The following is a 16,382-nucleotide window of genomic DNA, read 5'->3' on the forward strand; positions in this document are numbered from 1 at the left end:
GAGGAGGAGGAAAAGGAGAAGGGAAAGGAGGAGGAAAAGGAGGAGGAGGAAGAGGAAGAAGAGAACAAAGATTGGAATTGACCCCAAGTGCTTGCTTTTTGCCGGTTGACCAGACACACTAGAACTATCTGCATTATCTATGCAGGATAGGGTTTTTATTATTTTTACCTAAAAGTGTCTCTTTTTGGTAATGACAAATGTGTTTTTTAAGAAAAAAAGGCCTTGTTTTTCTTAATACACCTTTAATGGTTTTTAAATTGTTTCATATCTTGTCAAGTTGAGATTTTTAAAAACTTCATTTTTAATTTGTAATAAAGTTTATAACTTGATTTTTTTTTCAAAAAAAAAGTCAACAAACTGCAAGCACCTGTTAATAAAGGCCCTAAATAATAATAATAATAATAAATAATATTTAATAGGCTAGTTGAAAAAAGGAGGGGTCTAGCAGGAGTGGAAGAGAGAGGAGAGTAAGGGGACAGATGTGAACATATGACCACATTCTATCACATACATGTGGAAAATTATTGAAAACAGACAAATCCAAACACAGACAAGAAATACAAAGAGAACACAGAAACTCGAAGCAAGAGGGACTCAGAGCAAACGAGAAAGCCTGTGGGAGGAACCACGCCTGCCTGTCCACACCTGCCTGTCCACACCTGCCTGTCCACACCTGCCTGTCCACGCCTACCTGTCCACACCTACCTGTCCACACCTGCCTGTCCACGCCTGCCTGTCCACGCCTGCCTGTCCACACCTGCCTGTCCACGCCTGCCTGTCCACGCCTGCCTGTCCACACCTGCCTGTCCACGCCTGCCTGTCCACACCTGCCTGTCCACGCCTGCCTGTCCACGCCTGCCTGTCCACGCCTGCCTGTCCACGCCTGACAATCCAGGGAAGTGAGTCTCTAAAAGCCCTGTAGTTACTTGTGAAGGTTCATGCTGGTGTCCAAGTCTCCCGAGTGCTACTCTGAGAAATCTCTCTGGAGTATGAAGCTATGGTAGCACACGGGAATACGATATGCTGTTTTCAAACCCTTTCACCAGGGCTATCTTCAATCCAGCTGCTGATCAATGTATTCCAGGCACTGCGTGTTGCTAGCTATCCAAGCTGAGGTTTGTAAGAGAGTTGCTACCGCATTTTGACATTTTAATATTTCCATATCAATATAAAGGTGATTACTGGATTCTTTTACCTGCTGAGGAGGGCGTCACATGAAGACCCAGGGCATGTTTTGCCTCTGTCACCCATGTGAGTTTGAGTGAACCACATTCCGGGTGCTCACTAGACACACGTGGCAGGCGGCCTCTGCGTTGAATGGGAGGATTCTCTAAGGCAGAACTCACCTCAGCGAGAGCTCCACCAAAGCAGAAGTCTTAGAATAGAGAGGGTTGCCCGGGTGGCTGGGGAAATGGAGCCGTGGGTAATATACCTGCACGTGAGCAGGAACCTCAGTTCCTGTTCCTGGCACGTATATAAAAAGCCAGGTGAGGTATCTAGCGCTGTAACCTTGGTGCTGGGAGACGGGAATCTTGAGCTCATGGCCAGCCAGCCGAGCCAAACTGATGACTGAGCTTCATGCTCCGTGAGAGAACCTGCCTCAAAACTTAGGTGGGGGAGGTTGGAGGAAGAGGCCTGACTTCAGCCTCTGGCCTCCACATCAACAGTTCATAGCTATCCTTGGACTCAGTCGGCCCCATAGGTTGCCCATGTCTGGAAGTTGGTAAGATTTTGGTACCTAACCAGGGGGTGTAGGGATGGGGGTAGACCTCAAATGAGGAGGGGGAAAACTGGGCTGAGACATAAATTACTCACAGCAGGGCAAGTTTCCATGCTTGGCTGGCACTTCAAATTCTCGTCCCATTCCAGAACTTCACCTACTGTTGACCTTGTAGCCACTACCTGAAGGCCATCCAGCATCTGCACCCCACCCCTGAGCTGCCCATTAATCACGGGCCAAAGAGGCTTTGCCTGGCAGAGCTACTGGGTTCTGGAACAGGATGCAGCCATTGGCAGACGGGTTCTCTTATCAGGGCCTAGCAGTCAAAGAAAAGGCTCCTGTGTACGGGAGAGGGTGGCTTTTGTTTGCTTTCTCTTTTAGCTAAAGGGAATTCCTGGGGAAAAAGGATGCCAGGGAAAGGAAGTGCTTGCCAATAAGAAAAATCCTTCCCAGCCCGACTCCTGCCCCACCCGAAGGACTGTCCCAACTTCAAAGAGTTCAGCAAGCGTTCCTCATGCTCGGGGTCAGTTCCAGTCCAAGGGAGTCTGCTGGCCCTGAGCACACAGGTCTGCCCCTGGTTTCCTCTGGGTGCCAGGGCTGCCTTAGATCAAGGAAGCCCAGGGATGCAGACACTCAGCCCTTCTTGGGTTTTCTAGGGTAGAGGCCTAGAAGGACCAAGAAAACTGGAAGAGGCCTAGAGCCCTCCCCGTCCAAAAGGAAGATGCAAAAGGCAGGAAGTTGTGCCCCAGGCTGCACAGGTGATTGAAAAACAAGCTGGGAGCCGACCGTGTCTCTGCCGGGCAGCTGGCCTCCAGAACTCCCACCCGACCCTGCACTGTGCCTGAGTGCTCTGCCGTTGAGATGTTGCTGTATGTTGGTGAGTGTTGCAAGTGGAGGCTTAGAGAGCGAGAACTGTGCATTGGGATCATACCCAAGGCCTCTGAAGAGACCCTGGTTTCAGATTTCCTCCTCCCCACTGAGGATCTATCCTGTGTACCTAATGTGTGCCAGCCCTAATGTGTGCCGGGTACAAGGGGAGTTGATGGACCGAGCTAGTCTAGAATTCCTGTCTGTGTCTCCTACCGTACTGGAGGATGGCAGACAGACAGGTACGTGGGAAGTTAGAAGGCAGCAGCAGGGAAGGAGCACAGAGATTTAAAATGGGCTGACCATGGGAGACCTCACTGACAAATGGCATCTATGCACAACCTTTTAGATGTAGACTGCGGAGGCAAAATCAGCCTCTGGGTCTCGGAGAGTAACAATTCTCGAAGAATAACTCCAGTCGCTAGCGTAGGCGAGTTGACCTGGCATATCCCCTGAGCCCTTCAGGTCCTTACACTGCGAAGCCATCTTGCTTCCCAAGCGCCATGGCTCAGAAGCCATAAGACTCGGATGCCACCTCCCTGTCTGAGAGAATAGAAAACCCAGGCAAGAAAGAGTGTGAGGAAATGCCCAGGCAGCAGGCTTACTCCAAAGCCTGTCCCTGTCCCTGTCCTGTCGAAGATGGGGTGGATAGATGGGAATACAGGGCGTCTAGTTCACACAGGAATTTCCCATTTGAAAGTCTATAAGACTTGCCCAACTGAGCGTTTGTGCCTGCTCAGAATCTTTGTATTTCTGTTTTCCTTCCTCCAACATTATATGATGAACATTTTATGCATTCATTCATTCATTCATTCATCTATTCATTCATTCAGACAGACAGATAAGACCACTGCACTCATTGGTTTTATGTCAACTTGACACAAACTAAAGTCATCTGAGAGGGGGGAACCTCCATTTAGAAGATGCATTCATAAGATCTGGCTTTAAGGCATTTTCTTAACTAATGATTGATGGGTGAGGGCCCAGCCCATATGGGCCTCATTATCCCTGGGCTGGTGGTCCTGGGTTCTGTAAGAGAGCAGGCTGAGCAGGCCATGAGGAGCACAGTAAGAAGCACCCTCACAGCCTCTGCTTCAGCTCCTGTCTCCAGGTTCCTGACCTGAGTTCCTGTCCTGACTTCCTTCAGTGATGGGCTACGGTGTGGAAGTGGAGCCCACATGAACCCTCTCCTTCCTAACTTGCTTTTGGCTCTGACGTTTCATTGCAGCAATGGAAACCCTAAGACAGTCCCATTATATATTTCAGGCTGGTTCCAAACTGGTCATCCTCCTGCCTCTGTCATTCTAATGCCAACATGCCCAGGTCTTGAGGACCAGAAATGTTGAGTTTTGTCATGTCAAGTGTAATGGGAGAAACACCGAATATGGTGTCTGGTATGAATCCAGTCCTAAATATCAGGTCTTTGCAAAAGAGACATCTGCATTGTCCATTTCTAAGGAGGTCGAAGGGCACCAGCCAAGGCCTGCCTAGAGGCTGGAGGAGGGATGCTGTCTGCTCACAGGGAGTCCTTGGAAGTGAGTAGGGGACCGTGCGCAGGAGGATAGGAATGCTTACGTCTGAGGAGTGGATAGAGTACAGTGTGAGGCACATGAGAAGTTTATTGATCAAAAACAACTTGTGGGCTGGGGAGATGGCTCAGTGTGTAAAGCACTTGGGGCTGAGTTTCATTTCCAGAAGCCATGTTAAAGAAGCAGGCACAACAGTGGGGGTGGTGACAGGCAGGTCTCTGGGGCTCAGTAACCAGCCAGCCTAGCCTAAGATGAATGAATGCTGCTGGAGGAGCCACACCCAAGGCTGTCCTCCGACCACCAAAGCGTGTGCATACATATGCACTTGTATGTGCAAGTGCATAAACACACACACACACACACACCACAAAGCAAAGCAAAACAAAACACCAACAACCTATTCTGAAATCTGTTTCCCAAAAGCATTACAATCGACAGGGCCTCTGCCTGGTCCTCATGTTGATTCCTCGAGAAAGGGGGCCAGTGAAACACCCTGAAGTGTAACTATGTTTCAGGGTCACACCTCTACCTGCTTCTTCCCACCTCTCCCTCTTGCTGCCCCCCTTCTCCACCAGTTCCTCAGGAGGATAGTCACCACGCTGTGTATCACTGCGCATGAGTCCAACCAAACCCCAGCTCTGTGCATAAATCCTGCCACAAGGTCAGCATCGAGAGAGAGCTTTCATCTTGCCGGGCCTCTAGGGGCCTGAGCATTCTGGTCCTGCTCAGTCTGCCCCGTTCATCCAGGGTTCGTCAGCTTATTCCCACTGCACTCCCTGGGTGACCTTTCTCAGGGCTCCAGGAGAGAGCCTGGGTTCCGGGCTTGGGATGAGGGCTGGGTAAGCTTCAGCAGAGGAATGAGGAACGAAAGCACGTGCTCTTGGAAATTGTCAAGAGGACAAATCATGAACCCATAGCTTTTTGATCATCAACAAAACTGAAATAGAAACAGAGGCTATTCATTATGCTACCAGATTTAGAGCTTTTAACAAGAAACACACTCGTGCTTCAAGGGGGAAAAAAAATAGGTCCGCAGAAGTCAGTCTTGCTCTGACCGATGAGCTTCCAAATTTTGGTGGCATCGTGAATGGTGTCAGGATGACCCATTGACGTGTAAAGATTTTCAAAATTTTATCTTTCCGGGTTGAGTGGGTGCATTTCCATTCCCATTCGAAGTTGCTCTAAAGATCTAAGTAGATAATCACATTTACTTTTGAGTCCCAGCAGCCTCTTTTTCCTAACGATGAACTTCGTTCCTCTGTCCCATGTGTCCCGCACCGACAACCGGGACAACCGTGCCTGTGCTGCTGTGTAGCCGTTACAAAGTGTGAATCTACCTAGGCCCCCGTATTTTGGTAGCCTTGTCCCAGAGCCAGGCAGAAAGAGAAGTCGGGAAGTCAGGAGGCTTAGCTGAGACTGGGAGGGGAGCCATAGATAGAACTGTTCTGTCTGGTGTCCCCCTATTCCCCTGGGACATTAGCATTGGGATCTGCATGTACACAGCCACCCAGAATTAGGACCATAAGACCCTTCACTCTGGCCCAAGCCAGTACTCCGGTATGAGGGTACCTAACCACAGATTCCTAGGTCCTAAAAAGAGGTCAGGAAGTCCATTCTCTAAAGTTGGAGAGGACAATGAGTGAGTGGACGGGGCAGAACCCAGGACAGTCTCCAGCGGACACCGCGGTGGCTACCCCTCAGAACAGGGACAAATCAGAGAAAATGACCGAAAATGAGAGACCCACACCTTACAGTGGGGACCCAGTAAAGGAGCCCCTTAAATCCCGCCCGGCCACTGCAGGTCATGACGGGAGTGACCCTCTCTGGAGGAAGTAGAGAGGTGCCCACCAGATCAAAACTTAAACTCAGCTTCACTAGCTCTGGGTTCAACGTTAATGGAAGCCCCCAGGATTGAATGGCAGAGAGCCCTTAGTCTCTGCTACCTCAGGTCAGCATGTTGCAGGAACCAACAGTGTTTGTCACGTGGCTCCTTTCTTGGGGTGACGAAATGGAAGGAACAGGGACGGATGTTTGTGAAGTGGAACTCTAGGAGAGTACAAAACACGCTTCCACGTGGCTGGCCTAAGTCAACAGACGGCCTTGATCGTGTAGAGAAATTCATCTTTTCCCAGTCGAACAGGTGAAATCACACGGATCAAGATTCCATGGTCTCCAGGTTTGGCTGGAATTTTGTGATAGCAAATATTGATGGGAGTTGCTGGGCCACCGGCACGGTCTGTCAATGTTTGAGAGCTCTGGAAACTCTGACAGGTTGTAGTGCAGATAATGGGACTGAGTTCTGGACCTGTGTCTGTTACCAACTGGCAGTGTGTCCTTCCATGACCCTCTCGGACTCGTGACCCGCCTGGTTTCCACATTTGTAGAAGGACTAGATCTTTTCCAGATCTACAAGTAGGCGACCTTATGACTTAAAGTGAGAGTATGTCATTGCTAAAGTCATCTGCTGTTAATTTGGACTTCAAACCCATTCTGATAAATATCTTCAGGCTCGGGGGGAGTGGCCTGAAGCTCACTTGCAAAATCCAATTGGTTTCTTCCAAAGCCTCAGTCAACAGAAGGCTAGTGGCCTCTGATAGCTACTTGGAGTCTCCAGGCCGGGCAGATGGTACAGACTTCGGTACCATTGACAAAGTTTGGTTCACCTTGGGCTGGAGCCTGCAGTAAAACCATATTAAGGTTTTTGTGCCCCCAGTTCTAGCTGAACAAACACAATTTCAGTTGGATTGAAAGCCCCAAGGGAGAAAAGTAGAATCTTAATTATAATCTCTCAAGACCATCAAAGCTGTACTAAGGAATGTTCTGAGCCCAAATCCTACTAGCATGGGCCAACTCCCTGAAACCAGTTAAGTCTCAAGTTACAAACCCTAGAGAGAAATAAGGCAGCTTCGAAACCATAAACCCTCACAGAAAGTCTGGCTGACGACAGGGTCTGGCACTATCTCAAACACCTGTGGCTCTCCCTTTACATGTAAGAGACAAAATTTAAAAGGGAGACAGTGTCGTGAGCGCAGGGATGTAGATCAGCCATGGCAGTGGGCAGTTTTCCTAATGCTCAGCTCCAGGCTGACCATACGTCTTTCGGGATCACAGAGGGGAGATTTTAGCCTCTAAAGTGTTCTTAAGTTTATTTGTGTGAGTGTTTCTAGTGAAGGAGAGAAAGCGGTCAGTGTGGTCCACGGGACAGTGGTCTCGATTTGTGGTGCCCAGATGGCTAGGAAGCCGTGGACATTAGCCACCCTGGGGTGATGCTCTTAGGAACGAGCTCTCTCCAGCCATCCCTTTAGGGGATGTCTTTTTCCTGTATACACAGTTGGGACATGGGAGTATCACTGTAAAAAAAAAAAAAAAAAAAAAAGATAATACAGCGCACACAGTGTCCCAGTCTAGAAGAAGCCTCGTGGGACACCACATTAATTGGACCTCCTACTTATCTCCAGTGATGCTGATGTAGAGGTCAGATGTCTCCGGAGCACAGACTGTCCGTGAGCAATTTAGATTAGTCATGGAGATTATTGTCTTACATTGTATCTCGAATTGCATCCTTGAACATGGTCTTAGAATGCAAAGATTAACCCCTTCTCCCCTCTTTAAAAAGTCGTGCTAACAAGACCTGCATACGATTAAGCCAGCCAAAATCCCAGAACAGATGTGGGAGGGGACCCCTGAGACCCACCCATCATGAAGGGTCTACTGGCACTGGGTGGTTGCTGAAGGAGGGAGAATTACTGTCTTTTGGGGTTCTGGCTGCTGGGCAGGATGTTCATTTTCCAGTGGGTGGCCCCACATCCACGGCACATGTAGGCAAAGCTAAAGGGACTCATGAGCTTATCGACTGCAATCTTGTTATATTAAGAAAAAGAGGACATGAGGTAAGGAGGGAGATGGAGGGGCCGTCAGGGGGTGAAGGGAGGGAGTGCTGGATGGATATATTCAAAACATGTTATATAAATGCACAACACTTTCAAAGAATAAACTTTTTAAGATTAATTTTTAAATGTGCCCTAGAATATTTCCCTCTTGGAACTCCTCCTGTTCTCTGGGCGTTCTTTCTCACTTTTCCTTAATAAATGTACACTCACTCTTACAAATAAACAAATACATTTACTCTCATCAGGTGCACACCACAGCCCCAGTAAGAGCATGTGCACTGGGATCTAAGACTCCTCTACACTGTTCTCATGTTGCAAATCAGAACACACAACCTCCCCCCTCCGAGTAGCAGTTCCCCATCTCCCTCTTCCTGATGCAGGCTGCTGTGAGTTCCAGTTGTTACTGTGACCATATAGGATGTGACATGGTTTTCAGCCTTCTCCACAAAGTGTCAGAGTGGGTTCAGGATAAAGTTGTGTCATCATGAACTTTACCTTTATTTCCATTTCATGGCTGGGCAAACTGAGGGTTTAACATGTCCAATTGATGTGCGTCTCACTCCACATTGCTAGTTAAGTAAGAGCTAGACCCTGAACCCATACCTTGCATATGGAATTGGCCTTCTGCTATGGTGTACTGAGTTGAATAGCAACGCACACACATATGCACACACACATGCATGTGCACACACGCAAACGTGCATGCACACTCGCGCACACATACACACACGTACATACTACTCAAAAGGCTATTGGGGACTAGAACACATAAAAATGTTAACAGTTGCCTGAAGATGAGGACAGACATACCAGATTAAGATTAAGCTGGGTCCAATTCTGAGAACTAATGTCCCTGTAAGCCATTAGGGGGAGTTAAAGCCAACAGAGGTACAAGAAGGTGGAGATGCTGGAGAATCTCTTCTTCCCACTAGAGACAAGTGAGACCCATGGAAAATTCTTTCTTTGCACCTTCTGAGAGGATGTGGTCCTGCTCACACTGATTTTACACTTACTGCAGAATACGTCTGCAGGGCTTTGAGTTTGTAGTGTGTGTGTGTGTGTGTGTGTGTGTGTGTGTGTGTGTGTGTGTGTGTGTGTGTGTGTTACCTTGATGTTTTTGTTTGGCTCACTGACTAGGCCGTGCTTCCTTACTAACAAGCTTCAGGGATCCCCTACCCAACAGGACGATGACCGTGTGCCACTATGCTGGGCTCTCTCTCTGGCTGAGGGAATACAGTGCGTTCTCAGGGAGGAACACGGACACTCACGCTTGCAACAGTGTGCAGGCTAGTTTTATGCCAAATTAGCACAAGTCTTGGAAAAGGGAACTTTGGCTGGGAAAATGCCCCCAGAAGATTAATGTCTGATGGGCAAGGGCCCAGCTTGCCATGGGCAGTGCCACCTCTGGGCTGGTTGTCCTAGATGCTGTAAAACAGCGGGCTGAGGGAGCCTGCAGTGGTGGGCTGAGATGCTCTAGCTGCCCATCCTGCCCAAGGTTAGGCCTCTGCTCCTTCTTCTTCCAGAGGCTCCACATCCCTGAGCAGCGCAGACCCTCTCTTTAATTCTGAAGCCAACACCAGGGATGGGGTGAGAAGAGGGACACAGTGAGTCACTGGCTGTGATCCCAGGTGATAAATGTTACAGGACACAGACGTGGGTACGTGAATGTTCATTCTTCTCCCATGTGACAGGCCAGAGATTAGCATCTCTCTGCCCTTCTCCCACTCCCACTCCTGAACTTGAATGTACTCGAGCATTTTGCTCACCGAGACGCTGCGTGTGTCCACATGCATGTAGTTTTCAGTGGTTCCCTCTGCCCATCATTGTGTTGGCCTAAAATAAGACGCTGAGGTCAAGGTTCAGGCGGACAAGGGGGTGGGTGTGGTGGGACTTCTGTGGGACATGCTGTTCTGTGCACCCAAGTTGGCAGCTTCACACAGAGGAGTCAACAATGCTGTACAAAGACGCGGGAGGCTAAGAGGACGTTCCTCAGATACAATGCCATGGCAAAGGATGCGTGCCTACATTTACAGAGATTTTAAAAAGCAAGCACTTCCTCTTCTGGGAGGGTACAGTCACCAAAGCCCAAAACAGAGAATTGATCATTTTGATCCAGTGTGCTTTTGGATGGAAGGGACATGAGAGATAATCCCAACAAAATCATGTGGCAGATTGAGAAGCCTAAGCACTAAGAGTCTCTGCAGTTCCTTCTGTGCCCTACTGCCCCACACCAAACAGATGTGCAAAGGGCTCTGCCCTGTGTCTTTTGACCTCCCTCTCTACTGTCTTCTCCATAGGCATACACTTGTCTTACACATCTTAACCTTACATTACCTGTAGTTTAAGTTGTGGTTTCCCAGTAGGGTGTAACTATCAAACTAACTACCCATCCTTCCATCCTCCCGACCCATCCATCCACTTGCACATCTGTGATGAGTACTTTTAATTGTCCGTTTGATACCATGCACAACCATTTGGGAAGAGAGTTCAGTGAGAGACTGTCAAGATTAGGTTGGTATGTGCGTGTTATCTCTGGGGAATTGTCTTGATTATATTAATTGAAAAACTACCTAGCCCACTATAGGTGGCACCATTCCCTAGTCAGGGATCCTGGACTGCATAAATGTAGAGTTGGGGCTAAACACAAGCAGGCATCTAAGCATTCATTCTCTCTGCTCTTTTTTGTGGATGTGACTTGCTGCTTCAAGTTCTTGCCTTGATGTCCCCATAATAGCGGACTGTTAGCTGCAACCATTAGCCAAATAAAGCCCTTCATTGCCAAACTGCTTTTAGTCATAATATTTTATCTCAACAACAGAAAGGAAAGCAGGACGACACCCATCCAACCCACACTCACTGAGCAGACAGCTATAGACACACCACTATGTGTGATAGTATCTCTAAAGGAGGCAGAAATGATTAGGGCAAGATCCTAGCTACCAGTGCAATGATAGTCTAACCAGAGAGGTAAAGCGTGCATGCAAAAGTCTCAGACTCACCCCTTCAACGCAGTTCGTCCCCATTGAAGAACTAGAAACATCACTGTTGGCAGAGGGAGAACAAAGGCAGTTCTGTAAGCATGGGCTATCTACTGACCTATATAATTTGAAAAGTTGGTGAACTATATATATTCAGCAACCGGATATCCTGAATTTTTAAATAACTCTAACTTAAAATATTCTCTTCTCCTTTTAGTTTATGTGCCCTGGTTGTTACTCAGGGAGAACTGGGTGATGGGCCACACATAGATTTTATTTTTGAATTCAGATTTTATCCATGGCTTTATTCAAGACCTGTGACAGATTGAGTGTCCTGTCCTAGGCAGTACAGCACAGGCACACGGTGGCTGTGTCTTTATCAGTCGCTTGAAGCACAGGTTTCCATGGGATGCTGAATATGGACGGAGCTCTGCAGGGGGGAGAGAAATTTACGATGAGCTAAGTGGGAGGCACTAAAAATGCTTCCCAGCCCTGCCCAGGGGGAGGGGGGAGGCTCAGGTGAGTGCTGGATGAGAGGAGGGACAAGATCTCACAGAGGTGGGGGTCACAGGGCTCTTTCCTCCCCACCCTTCCTTACCCTGGCTTGCTAGCCCAGAGCTCAAGGGCTGGGGCCTGAAAACGTAAAGCTCACACACCAGGGTCCAAGGTCACTGCAGTTCTGTTTTATTGATAAAGGAAGTCCCTGTTTTCTTTCCCTAACAGTTTAGAAAGAAAAACAGAGAGAACACCTTTCTTTAGTGAAAACACCATTCTTCCCCTGTGTTTGGAGACAAACAGCCCCATGCAATCACAGGCAAACTTAAGCAGAACTTGCAAGGGATGGTCTGAAGCCACTCCGGAATTCCTCCAGCTTGCCTGTGTGATCCCCAAGGTGTCCTTATGTCTGCCACAGATGCTCTTCAAAGATTTTGCCTTTCTTTTTGGGGTCTTAGAATTGTCAAGTCATTTTAGAGGTACATTATAGCACATGCCGGGTACAATAGAAAGTTTAGAAAAATCTGTTATGAACAGACATTTTCCTTCAAGAAAACTGTGTTGCCCAATCAAACACATGTTGAGCACCAACAGTAGTATATCAAACACATATGGAACTGAAAGACTTGGAGACCTTGGAGCAAGGTTTTTCTGGGAATAAGGACAGGAATGTACTCTTCCCCACTGGGGAAGTTTCTTCTTTCAAAACAAGTTCCTGGACCTGAAATTTAGTCTACAAATTAAATCATCAATAGACACAAGGGGAGTGCCTCTAGATTTCCTCTTAGGAAACCCCAAGGCACTGGTCCAAATGTGCATCTTGATTAATATTATGTAAAACCAAGTTCAGAAGTTATCCGAAAGCAGTTGACGGATGCTCGCCTTTGTCACCCTGTGGATTATATTCTCCAGTCTGCATCAGGAGTGGGCCAGGTAGTAATTCCTGCCACGCACGGAAATGACTGATTGATGTCAGTGTCTTCTTTATAAGCAGAGGAAATCAGCTTCTCCACTGCCTGCATAGATGCTCTGTTCCAGAGATTCCATAATAAAGTCTGCGCTTTAGATTCCTGTGATCTAAACCTTCACCTCTATTCCATGTCATCTCTACCTGACTGACTGGACCAGTCTCTCTCCCTCCCCCCGCCCCTCTCTCTCTCTCTCTCTCTCTCTCTCTCTCTCTGCTTCCGTTTCTCTGGGAAAATAAATTTGTGTGGCTTAGCTTTGTGTGTGCATATGTGCATTTTTTTCATTTTCTTCCCTGCAACCCCACCCCCACCCCCTGTACAGGTACCAGCCATTCCTTTCCTCCTTTCTTGAGGTGTAGAACGTGCTTATTAGACTATCCGGGAGTCTGTGGCCCTCTTCAGAATCAAGGCGAAGAAAAGGGCTGGCGCGTGTGTCTCTTGACAAGACTGCTTAACCATAATCATAGACCTGTCACAGAATATGAGTGCTTATGAGGGGTTGTCAAAGTTTTCCTTGAAGTGGGAAATTGACTTAACTGAAAGGAACAAAGAGAGAAAATCAAGAAGCAAGTGATTTTGTGACTTTCATATAGCTCCCACTCTGAAAACCTTGGCTAGTGATACTAGAGAGGATTCCAGAAAAGAAAGAAAGGAAGGAAGAAAGAAAGAAAGAAAGAAAGAAAGAAAGAAAGGGAGGAAGGAAGAAAGAAAGAAAGAAACTGTGATCTATGTGCATAGTAAGGGGTCTGGGTGCTGCCTCTCAGGAAGGTTTAGCCTTACCACAGCATTGAGGAGGTAAGAGCCTCATTCTTCACCATCCCAATGAGGACATTGTTCTGACGTCGGGATGTTGAAAGCCACTGCTTCATAAATGCTAACCTGCAGTAATTCTACCGAGAGTCCAGAGGCTTTGTGGGTTCTTTGGCGTGAAAAGCGAAAGTTCTTTCTGAAGGCTGGGAAGGAAACATAAAGTCCTTTAAAGTACTTGCTATGCGTCTGCATGAACCCAAGGACCTGGGTTCAAACCCTCAATCCCATGTGCATGGCAAGGTGGGAGTAGGAGTGAGAACTTGGAAACTGAGGCAGCACAGACAGGTGGCTCTGGAGCTGCTTGGCCAGCCCGCCCTGCTTTTTTGGTGAGTTCCAAGCTCATGAGGTGCTCTGTCTCAAGTAAGCAAGGTGGACTGCTTCTCAGGAGCAATGCCCAAGACAGATCCCTGGCCAACACACAAATGTGGCACACACACACACACACACACACACACACACACACTGCTTTGTGAAGCCATTTGAATTTATATATCAATATGAAAGGGGGGGTAATCCTCTGAGGTCTGTAGATAGGACCCCTGGAGGAGTCCCCAATTTCTTCACTGTTCCCTGGCCATGAATTCTGCCCTCTGAACTCTAGGTGCCTTCCTCTCTGTCCTGAGTCTTTCTTTAGCTGCTTCCAGGGTATATGCCACAGCCCTGCACTGCCCAGAATTTCGAGGTAGGCCTGTGTGCTTCACTTGAGCCATATGACAGGCCTGGAGTCCTGGACCTTAGGTCTCAGAGCCCCAAGAACATCTAAGCCTTCCTTCTTTCTGGGTTCTCCCAGGGACTCCATCTCCTGGAGTAAATAAGGTTTCAAGCTCTTCCCAGCTTAAGCTGCGTCTCCCTCTTCCTCATTTCTCCCAACTCTAATCCCTGGATGAAAAGTCCCTCAGCAGGCAAATTTACGGAACCCCAGAGATACCCAAGTGTTATGTTTGCTTCCTGTGGCTCTCCAGCGAACTTCTTTCCTTTCTCACAGCCCGGCTAAATGAGAGCTGGAGCTGGCAAAAGCCCCACCCCCCCACCCCGGGAAAACCAGCCTGCCTCCTCCGAATGTGAAAGCAGCCCTGCCTTTTCAACTCCCGAAATTATAACAAGACTGTGGCAGATGCCAGTTTTCAGACACAATGTTGCCAAATCCACACCACACCATGAGAGCACCTTTCCATTTCCTAATCCTAATGCAGACTGAGGCGGTGTTGCTGGGGTTGGTTTTAAAAACCAGGCCGATGAGGCCTCAAATTAAGTTATGTTGTACGTGCACATGTAAGAGAAAGACACATCAAAGAGAGGATCCATTTGGATGGTAAACAGAAATAAATGCTGGCCACAGACGTTGAAGACGGCTGGCTTGTTTGCAATGTCTGCTTCTTAGGCGGGGACAGGTGGTGACTTTAAGGGCTGGATATGGCTTCTGACTCTGCTGGGCATCTACTTCTGACGGCTTGTTTTAAAATGAATATTGTTTTATTTTTAATTGTGCATATGTGCCTTGCGTGGGCACGTCCCACATGAGTGCAGTTGCCCGAGGAGGCCAAACAGGGCGGTGGGTCCTTGGAGCTGGAGGTAACAGGTCCTTATAAACCACCCCACTGAATGCGGAGAGTCAACGTGGGATTGTCTGCAAAGGCAAGTGCTTGTGAGAGCTGAATCATCAGCCTGCTGTTCTCGTAGATCCAGTGCCCTGCCGTCATCCGAGACGTTTCCTCCTGCGGCAGATGGTAACACAGACAGAGACTCTCAGACATTATGCAGAGAGAGACCTTGGGACACTCAGCCCTAAATAGTCTGTCTCCAGCGAAGTCCTCCCCTCCGGGCTCAGGGAACCCCGCAGAAGAGGAGGCAGAAAGCCAGTGAGAGCCAGGGAGGATGGAGGACACCAAGAAACTCATTTAGAGATGCTCTGAAGGAAGAGGACGTTCATTACTCTCGGCCTCTAGCAACCATTAGAGAGTTGTTAGGGGAAGGGGCTGATCTTGGAGCTTGCTTACATGGAAAACTAGCATTTGTAATTAATGTGCCATTTTCCTTTTATGGACCGAAATGTCTTGAGTTATCCTCTTATGTAATTTTGACACTGTCTCTTACGGTGTTCTTATAGTCTGCTTCGAGCTTTAAAAAGACAGACTCTGTACTGATAACAGTTCACTAAAAGGGTTTGGTCATCCATGGTGAAGCAGCAGCCACCACAGGACTGGTGACAGGGCGGATCTTGCCCCCTCTTGGGTTTGGTTTCCTCCTTGAGAGTAGAACAATGACAGCATTTGCTTCCTGGGGATGCTGCAGACAGTCTACCTTACACCAGGGCTGGGCTGGAGCCGAGGAAGAACAGGAGCTGCATTTCTGAGAAAGGGCAAGGACTGACTCACCAGGGCCAGGATGAGCATCTGAAAAGGTCTCCAGGCTCTATATTAATTTTCCTGGGAGAAAACCAGGTGACAGGATGCCTCCCGCTGTGCCGGCTTTAAACCCTATGTAAATACCAGGCTTCTTCTCATGGGAGGCAAAGGCATTTTGTTACCGGTACTCACACATTTTATCAGTCTTAAGACTGAAAACAGCAGATGAAAAGATACCATTCCCCACAGTTCTTGAGCTGTGCAGGGTAAGAAAATTGCCCTGAAGTTTCTGAACAGCCTTTCAGATACCTTAGAAGAAATGGATAAGCCCAGCTGCTGTTGCTGTCAGGGAAGAGCCCAGGGCTTTTCAGATGCCTGGGTTCGAAGCCCAGTTCTGCCAGGCCTTTGACTGTTCACGTAGTGTAGCAGAACACCCCAGACTGGGTTACTAGGAAATGAAGAAATACATTGCTCACAATACTAAAGACTCCAAAATGTTTTGTGAGGTGCCTGGCATGACAGAAGGGGGGAAGGGACTTCCCAAACCTCTTTACATGAGCCCTAATTCCATTTGTGAAGATGAAATTTTCAAGACTTAATCTCTCCCCAAAGCTGCTAACTCTTAACACAACTGCACTGGGGGATTAACATGTGGATGCTAAACCAGGTGGCTCAAACCTGTGACCCTGATGCACCGGCAGACCTGAGGTCATTTTAAATTTAGGGTTAGTCTGGTTTACACAGTGGATTCCAGACTACCCCTCAACAACAACAACAATA

Source organism: Micromys minutus (genome assembly GCF_963924665.1).
Source record: "Micromys minutus genome assembly, chromosome: 2".
Lineage (NCBI taxonomy): Eukaryota > Metazoa > Chordata > Mammalia > Rodentia > Muridae > Micromys > Micromys minutus.